Source organism: Macadamia integrifolia, unplaced genomic scaffold, assembly GCF_013358625.1.
Source record: "Macadamia integrifolia cultivar HAES 741 unplaced genomic scaffold, SCU_Mint_v3 scaffold1465, whole genome shotgun sequence".
Lineage (NCBI taxonomy): Eukaryota > Viridiplantae > Streptophyta > Magnoliopsida > Proteales > Proteaceae > Macadamia > Macadamia integrifolia.
The window spans coordinates 87,402-97,788 of record NW_024868214.1 but is presented as its reverse complement, the minus strand read 5'-3'; positions in this window follow the sequence as shown (position 1 = coordinate 97,788).

Genomic DNA, 10,387 nt, shown 5'->3' with positions numbered 1-10,387 from the left:
TTAGGGTTTCAAGCATGCAGCTACCCAAAATTTGGGAATTTGGGATCACATGTAAAAGAATTAGGTTACATAAAGTAGAAAGAAGCATACTCGGTTAGGAATTCAGTAAATTTTCAAATAAAATTTAGTCCCTATATACTTATTTTGTACTAAGTGGAAGAATTCCTAAATTTAGTAGGAGTTTAGGGTTTTAATTTAGCATTTACTCATCTCTGAGAACTCCAATTGGGTGTAATTTTAGCATGCATGGTAGTAAATTAGTAATCAATGTTGGGATTAGTAAATTTAGTTAATTAGATTTGGGTTTTATGCATGCCATGAGTTTTTACCTAATTTTGTTTAAGAAATCATCTAAGAATGCTCCCAATTTGTCATTGATATTTTTTACTCTCCCAATTCGAGCTGTATTGGAGCTGGAGTGTGGCTCATCTATACTTTTTATAATGGTCCAGCTCCAATTATGGTTGCTACAGTTTACCGCTCAGTTAGAACCTACAAACCATAGATAAGAAATTGGCCCGTAGGGTGACCCCGGGAAGAAGGCTCCGATGCCTAAGAGGGTGACCCCAGAAAGAAGGCGCCAATACCTAAGTCAGTATTATGATAAAAATGAAAGGGAGAGTAGGCAAAGCTCTAAGTGTTCTAAGTGTCAGTTTAAGTCTTTTTTATATCGTGGTCATTGACTCTTCCCATTGGCTGGCTAGTTGCTATCCTTCCTGATGTGGAGTTGTGAGCTTTTAATGGAGTAATCACCATCTGAGCTGAGGTGGCAGATCTCATATATGACAAGTACACTCAATAGCTTAAAAGAGCTACAAATTATATGAAAAGTACTCCGAATAACTTAAAATATGCGCATATGATAAGTACACTTAATAACTTAAAAGAGCTACAAATTATATGAAAAGTACTCTCAGTAACTTAAAAGATGTGCAAATTATATGACAAGTAATTCCAGCAACTTAAGAAGGTCTAGCAATAATACTTATAAGAATGTTGTAGGATTTGTATCCAACTTGATACCGACCAAATTGCACATCATCCAAAAGCTAATTTTCCTTACCATATGCATATATTTCTTTACCACATGTCCATAGTCATTTTAGGTCTGCCCCTACCTCTTCTAGAACCTTCTCTTAACATTCGGTCACTTTTCCAAACTGGGGCATCTATAAGTCTCCAAGAGAAGGGAAAAAGATGAGGTGTCCCACTCTCTCTCTCTCTCTCTCTTTTCTTCTCTTTTTTCAAAATCTGTAGCCTTGTGAGAGGCTGCCAACATACCCTCTTCTCTTTTTATTTCCCAAGCTCTCTTCCTAATTCACAGAAGGAATAAAATCTTTAAGGGCCAATCAGCTTTCTCCAAAAGTGTTGCCCATATGCTCCCTTGATTATACAATTTGTCCCCCTTGATTAGATAATTTGTCCCCCCTTGATTTGAGTCTTATAAGGAAGGAAAAGATGATAATCAACTTACCCCCCTGATTAGACAATTTGTCCCTTTTGTTTTGAATCACATAAGGAAGGGGAAAAATACATCACTAAGTTAGTATAAATAAAATGATAGTAATCTAGGTGTCAAATCATAATTGCGTGAATTTGAATAATTAGCATAATAGGTAAGGGGGTTTGAAAATCAACCATAAATGTATAAACCAAATAAGGAAATAATGTGAGGTGGGGAGATAAAATACAATATTTAATATGGTTTATAATAGGCAAGTAATGGTAAGGCAAATTAAGAGTTTCCATAAGTGACCGACAACCAAAAAGGCAGTTATGCATCACCACATAGTTACCATAAAAGGTATTAGTCTAGAAAAGGAATTATGCAATTCAAAAACATTCAAAAAGTTACCAAAACTAGAGTGGTGATAAGTCCAAAGAATCTTGGACTTTGGCCAACAAGTTTATATTTTGACAGCCACGTCATCCATTAAAAACATTGACTTTGACTGCCCCATCATCAGCTGACTCATCAAAGGAAAATCAAGGGTATTACAATTCACCAATTATATTACATGTACAATAAGTCTACATCACAATTCAAGTTCTACAGTTGGGTATCTAGCTTAGGGAAAAGGAATCCCTTACATGTTGTCCCAAACCCAACTGTAAAAGAGTGCAGAGACAACAAAAAACCTGTATACTATCCTAATTTTACAGAAATAGTATACATAATATTCCAATTCAACAGAATCAGCAAACATAGTAAACTGATTTCGTCTCTGCATTTAGTTCAGCCCAATTCCCAGGCATAAAGTCCAAGGTTCCCACTTCTGGGTGGCTGCATACTTGGGAAATGGCTGGGCACTTGGATGATTATACATGCACACTACTGAAATGAAAGTAAACAATAAATAAATTACTCATCTTGGCATGCAAATTATAGTCATGCAATCCCTGCAGCTGAACCACAACAAGTTCTATGCATGCAATCCAAAATTCCCAATTCTGGCATGCATGCTTGGGAAATCTTGGCTGATTGCACATCTATGCTACTAAATTGAACAAATCAGAGATGATACTCTCACCTTAATTGCAGGTACAATAGCAGGAGCAAGTGCAGCAACCATGGACAATAGCCTCATGCATATGCACCATCTTCTCTTTCCCTTATCTTCTTCTCTTCTTCTCCTCTCCCTCTCTGCCGATTTTATAAGGTGAGAAATGAGAGAATGGGAGGATGAAATCCATTTTATTCTTTTTTTAACCCTTTGAGGCCTGTTTGGTTTGGGGCTTTTAAAAAGTAACTCATTTGACCCCTTGTACTGCTATATGGGCCCACCTGATGCTTTGCATGTCAGATGCTATAAGACTAGTATAAGATGCCCCATCAGCCTATGGGACTGGTTGATCCATGCATGTGAGGCAGTAGGGCCCATAGACACTTAATGCAGTTTTTAGCAGTGCAGCACCACCGGCAGGTGGGCACTGGCTGGTTGGTGGTGACATAGGTGACCTCTCGGTAGCCTGCAATATGCCCACCAAGCAGTCAGCAACTCTAGGTCCCAAGGTCAGCTGTGGGTCCATAGAGCAGGCCCATTTCACCTTCATACCTAGCATAGTATACATAGGCAAATTAGGTTAATTTTACCCTCTATGTACACTCTCTTTGCCAAGCAACCAGCCCAGTTGTCCTCAATACACTGTTATGTCCTAGCACCTGGGACAAGCAGCCGTGTTTGGACATGGGGTGTCACATCCACTACCATATACCTTAGCCTATCTGAGGTTGGGTGTGACACACTAATCTACTTGGGTGGGATCTCTTTATCCACCATTGTGACCATGTCGCTTTCTATTTCTCTTTCTCATTTAGATAGGTATTGATGCAGTACCGACAAGGGTTTACACAAGGAGAACCAAGACCAAGGTCGATCCAAGTGGCTGACTGGGTCGACCCAGATCTGGTCCAAGTCAACCCACGATTTGGGCTGCTGATAGGGATTATTAGTAGCTTAATAGTTTCTATTTTGAAGTCCTAAGTTAGTTTGTAATTTCTGTTTAAGATTAGTTTCTATTTTCATTAGATTCCAATTTTCAGTTTTTAGTAACTTCTTGTAATCAGTTTTTAGTAACTCTACGTTGCTATTATTTGTAAACCCTCCCCATCATTATAAATAAAGAAGAAGGCTCTTTTATGAGCCACGATTTTGACAATTAAACAAAAAAAGCTTATGCTGCTACCGCTGGTTTCTCCATGGCTGTACCTTTGTGTTTGATCAAGGGTTAGAGATTGGTGTGTGATCCGATCGACACTCTGTGGCGAGAAGTCCGAGTGGGTCTTTTATTATCTAGTTTTCTTATTGAATCTCTTCTTCAGCAGTTCAGGTAAGTGATCTAACTTTTCTGCAGATTTCTGGGTTAAACTTTTCAGTATCAAGTCTTATATATGCTGCTGCATGGTGTGGAGATTTTCCTGAGCTTCAAATGCTTTGGAACCTATTTGGAGAGCGCTATGCGCATAAATTCGTCATTACTGCTGTTGAATTGCTCCCAGGGAATCTTGTGAACTCTCAGGTTGTTCATTTTCTTCAATTCCTTCTATTCTTACCTTCTTAGAGATCCTCCAGTTAAGTAAGCTATATGATTATTCTCTGTGTTGATATATAATTGTTATTTTGGATAACTAAGAGCCATTCAAATCTTCTGACTACAGATAATTGGGAAGCACCGCATAAATTTAGTTTCAGATGATGTGAAGCTTGGTTTGTTGGATGGAATAGCTGAGGATTACAGCATTCGATGGAAAACTACTAGGATAATGGAAAGGCTTGAACTCCAAAACCAGCAGGTATGTATATGCTACAAATTCTTATTCTCTTCTTAGTCTTTAAAATATTGTTAGATGGCCCTTTTCTTGGTTTTCCTTGAATACATTTTCCATGCAACTGCAGATATATAATCTTCCTTTGGAAAATGGGGGACCTCACAGTCAAGTCGATGAGAGAGAGATCCAAGTTATCTATGCCAGTGAAGGAATTGATATAACAGCTTCAAATTATGAAGATACTCAAGGAAAAGCACTTCCTAGCTCATTACCAGTTTTCGAGAATTTTCAGTCTCCCAACAATTTGAATATTACCCAAAGTTCCTCCGGTGCTATCATTGTTGCACAACCTTGGACAGTTACTATAAATTCTTCTCTCTCTACCTCAAGTCATAGAAATGCAGTCGAAGCAGAGAAGAATGGAGAACTGGATCCTTCCTTCAAACCCAGAATGACACCTAAACCATATTCTGGCCAGAGTGATCTAAGGATCTGTAGTTCAAGATATCTTTCTAATATCCCTCAGAAACATGAGGCGGAAAGAAAAACAACAACTGCATCTGAAAGTTCATATCAGCTTCTGGAGATGAGTGTTGTTTATCTTGATGACATAGAGGAATCTAATGCCACCATACAAGATGGTATAGACAAGGACCAAAGGATATTTATGTTCAAATCAACCAACATGCCTAGAAGAGAAAATCTTGGAGCTGAAATAGCTAGCTTGTCAGATTTATATGGTTACAATCATACTGAAAAGCTGAAAGAGACTAGTGAACTGTGGGGTGGAAGAGTGCAATCCAGGAGCTATAGAATGAAGACTGAGTCATCACGGAAGAGATTGAATGGGAGATCACTCTCTTAGGGAAGTCAAGTGTCCCACTCCTCTGTGTCACCGTCCTTGAGCATGAACGATGTTGAATCTGCACTATCGGCCTAGCTGTTTTTGGAGAACCAGCCATCCGATGGCCTCCATATTCTGATTGAAGGTTAACCCTATTCAGAGGGAGAATCGATCCAATTTTGGGGTCAATCAGACCATTGGATCTGCTGAAGTGAACTGTCTATCAGTTCTGGCCGATTGTCAAATCTGCCCAGATTTAGGTTCTGAATTCTGTTCTGGGTTGCTGTGACTTTCTGGACTATTAGCATCTGTGATCTGAACCTATTCGAGGTCCTATATTGATATTAAAATTTCTGGTTTCAATCCTAAGACTGCTGCTGTTTTATTTCCTATTCTGTAGTTCTTTTTCTGGAGATTGACTAAATTCTGGACTGTTGTTTGGGCTGGTTTGCTGCTATATGATTGCTACTGGTTTTGGTTGTTATTTGGTCTAAAAGTTCCTGCAGTTTTGGGTCTAGTTTGGGTTGTCCAATCTAGTCATACATTAGGTATATGCCCGCTAACTCGTACTGCATTTCGTCCCAAGTTCTATGCTCACGTCCTTGAGCTTGAGGTTCTCTTTCATGGATATTCATGCTCTGTGGAAAGTAGCATTCATCCGAGAACAAGAAAATCGAAGTTGTTGCGCGTATGTTAAGACGTAATAGTCAAAGTAGTCATTTAAAGCATCGATCCAATCAAGGAACTTGTATATAATTATCCCGCCACTAAAATAACCAAACTTCAGCTCCAATAAGATAAACAACCCTCAACCAATTTTAGTTATGATTTTCAGACTTAGATATCTAATAGGCCAACAAATAAGCCTAAGATTAAGGATGAATTAATACTCACATGTAAGGAAGCTTTAGGGTCGGAAAACCTGGTCACAAGGGTCTTCAAAACATAGCTGGAGAAGCATTTATAGTGGCTGAACAGATCTGGAATAGGGCAGCAGAACCAGCAACAACCCTTAGAAGAATTAGGGTCTCAACAGGCCAAGTGGAGAAACCCTGTGGCACCCTTTTGGTAGGTCAGATCAGCCTCAAGTCTTGGTCAAAGGGGGATCCTAAGAGGCCTCAACAAAACCCCAAAAGGCCTTGGTAAGAAGCCTTCTGGTTAGGGAGATCCAGCTAAGATCGATGAGCATCAAAACCCTGACTATTGGATAAAAATCGATTCTGGTTTGAGAAGGTTCTTCTACTAATCTTCTAGCTGAATTCTGGTCTTCAAGTGAACTTAATTAGCACTCCAATCACTCTCTCACAACAAGAAATTACAGAACTTTGAAGAAGGTAAGTAAGATAGATGTGAGTGGGAGTGGCTATCTCACTCGCAGCTATCTCAGCTGTTATGCTTCCTCTCTCAAGAATTTGGGAGCTAGCAATTGCTTCATAAACTTCATTAATTCATTTGTGATTTGTGTTACAGAAGCCTCTCTTTAAATAAAGATCCAAAACTTACTAAATAACAACTTGTTCCCAATTAGGTAACTAATCTAAAAGGAAACTAGCACATATTAGCAACCAGTTACTAACTTCTAACTTAAGAAAGAGCAACTAATAGGGAACTACTAAAAAGCAGAACAACTGAATTGAATTTGACCAGCCAAAACCATAATGCAAAATCACAGCTGTAGTTGGAATTGCAGGCCATAAGAGGAGTTTCTGGACAGCTGTAAACAAGTTGGAATTGCAGGCCAAAGTCATGCAAAATAAGAGAATTTTATTTTTTTATTATTTTTACCATTAAGGGAACCAGGAAACATTCAGATCTTGCTAGATATGCGCCACCTAAGCAGTAGCCCTTGGCAGATCCACATACTGTCAAGGTTGGAGAACCCACAGGCCATAACTGTAGGATTTTGTCTTTCACTTTTTCTAGACCCATAAACAAAAATTCAAAATAAAAAAGTTAAAAGAACAAAAGTTACCATAAGAGCTTCCTTGGCTTTGTCATGCCCATAACCATTGGCAATCTGGTAATCTCCATGCAAGTTATATGTTACAATAATCATCTCAAATGTGGCCATGATGTCATCAGAGGTGCATTGATAAAAAATTGAAGAGTTTTAACAAATTTAAAGACTGTAACATAATAAGACTGTAAATAGAACACTTACTTGAATATTAATGGAGGAGAAGAATGAATAAGAGACAGATATGACTGGAATCCCACCGGCCATTAAAGGTATTCCACCACAAGTATTGCATCTCACAGACATCTGAATCTCACAGAATGAATGTAGCAAAAGCCAAGTTTTATTCAAAATATCATCTAACCCTTACAATTCTTTCCTAAAAGCAACAAAGGTTGAATTATATTGGTCGTTGGACAGTTTTTAGCCAATAAGAAGCGGCCAAAATAAAAGTAATAGTTGTGTTTGTTGGCACTTTTTAAAGTACCTTTTGTTCTACATCAGTCTCACATGCTTCTTTTTTGGGTGATTTAAAATTGCAATCAATCCAAGAGAAAGATTGCCTCCAAATTGAGTTGAAGGACCTTCCAAGTGAGGGCCATAAGGCCCTAGAAAATCAACTGAATCTAATGGTCAGATTCAGACTAATTTTCAGAAATCAAGTCTGCAAAAAATTAACCAAAAACAGGGTGCTGCCAGTAGGAGATGTGCTTCTTCAAGAGTAAAAAAATTCATTGACTGAAAATGAATAGAGTTCAAGATTCCTGCTAAGAAAAATAAAATCTAGTCTATTTTCTTTACCTATTTTTTTTTTTCAATCAATAAAGAAAAGTCAGGGATCCTGTGCCAAGCACCAAAATTGTTCTCATTTATCTTGACAATAAAAATTCTCAGACCTCATATTACAAATCGTTAGAAATCCTCACCCAACCTTAATGCTCAAATGCCCAAGACCCTATATAATGAACCACTTCCCACAATATATTCTGAGAAATTGTATAAAATTTATCAACATGATTTGGAAAACATCAGCCGGCTTTACCCCAATATTTTTTTTTTGAAACCACCAAAATCATAGGCTAAATTTACATATAATATATTAGGAAATCAATATAACTTGGTCAGTTCTTATTGGATTAATCTAAGATTACTTTAAGATTCATAGTGAAGGATGATCCATGCTCTTCATATATTACAAGTAAGAAAACAAAGGGTTAGAACACAATGCAACATGTAAAATATATAACCTAAAATAATTTGTCTATGATGAGTTCCATACAAGTTAGTTCGGGAATGAAAGAAACAAAGGAAGAGAATTTTAATAACTGCACAATCCCTATGGTAAAGTCATTCACTCCATTGACAAAAGTAAAGCCTTTTGGTGAGATATCAGCAGCAAGCTATTAAGAAATTCTTCATATATCCCCACTGCTAGTTTGCTCTTTTTCAGTTTCAAATGCTCGAGATCATACATTGGAGGAATCAAATTATCCCTCATTTCTTTCTAAATTATCTGATTCTTCAAAATATATCATATAACCAAGAAGTAAAGAAACCAAAGGAGTTAGAGTGGTAAGTTACATGTGAATCAGAAAGGAGGGAAACATGTAGAGAAGAAAATAGGTACCTGCCAAAAGTCGGAAACCAGAGTGAGAAGCTTAACATGACCAAACCATCTAAGAAGATCAATCGAATCATGTAACCAAATGGTACCAATGGTTTTTGGGTATAACCAAAACTCAACATCAAGTAAAGACGAAGTGTTCATTAGATTGAACTGCAACCCATGCCCAATGTACTTAAAAGAAACGGGATTTATGGCAGCAACATAGTCTAGGGTTTAGACTGAGGGTCTTGAAAGGAATTGAAATTCCTACCTTAACAGTATATTCATAGTCCCAGGATAGTCCCTATGTCTTCTCATAATCTCTTTCTTTATTTCTCCATCGAAGGCCGTGTGAAATCAATAAACCTATTTCATACTAGGACTTGATCGGCATTACCTAATCTTTTAACAATAGAAATTATCAAGATCTTCTCCAGCTGCTGGAAGTGTGAAATTCCAAATTCACCATCAATTGATCCTATTGATTCAAGTTTAGCAAGAAGCATTTCCTCGGTTCCATTAGATTGGGACCCCATTTTTGTAATAATATCCACAGAGTAGTCACCACCTTCAGAGATAAGCTTCAATTGGTTGCATCTGAAGCACACTTTTCTGTTTTTCATACTCATTTAAGTATAATTGGAGTGATAAAGAACCCTAAGCTGTTTGATACACTTTCAAATTATTTTTGAAAACCCTTTTATACCCCAATTTAAAGAACTTTTTAGAAATTAAAAGGTGTAAACTTCTAAATATACCTATAGAAATGTCATTTAGACAGTGCCTTTATTTAAAGACTTGAGAAATTTTAACACACCTCTTGATAGGAATAGAAAAGAATTCCATCACGTCAATCACCAGCTGCAATCCTTGTAAATTAGGTGGTTAAATATGTTAATTATGGTTATGGTGGTTGAGATAGGGCAGTGGATGTGGGTGGCACTGAAGAAATTGCTTATAACATAATTAGAATTAAAAGGCAGTGCAAGTTTAAAAGGATATGGGGACCACACACATCATAATTCCACCTTTCTCTTCCTCAATCTGTCCTTGGAGCAATGTGGTAAGGGGTATTCCCCAACACCAACAACAACAATAACAATTTCAGCATCCAATACCCTCCCATCCTTCAATTTCACAGCCTTCACCTAAATAAAGAGGAAAGTTGACAATAAGAGACAATTTCAAACTAATGTGGATTACATTTATTGTCACATCTGACTAAGAACTTATCTCCCCGTTTGCATTTTTATAGAACTCAATTGCAACTATTCCCTTAATAATTTTGACACCTTTCTTGGCATAATAACCCCCATAGAAAGCAACTATAGTTGCAGTGAAGAGCAGAGGCACTGCAAGAACATATTACATGAAATAAACTACCAATTTTAGGAGCCCTTTCATGGATCCCAAAAAGCAAGTAGAAGTGTTTCGCTTTCAGCTGCAGATAGTTTTCTAACTTCCACATTAGTCTCAATCTAAATCAAAGAATACTAGAATTCCATAAGGAAATTTATGTTGATTGACCTACAACTAATGAAACAGTGGAGAATTACAACTGAATGACAAAACCCAAGGTATGGTAGACCAATATAGATTATGAAAAAGCAAACCTCACTATCAAATTCTTCTAAAAAAAAAGAAGCTATTTTCAGATACAAAATGACTTCTAGAATACAAAAATCCACACCACAATGATTTTAGTCATCT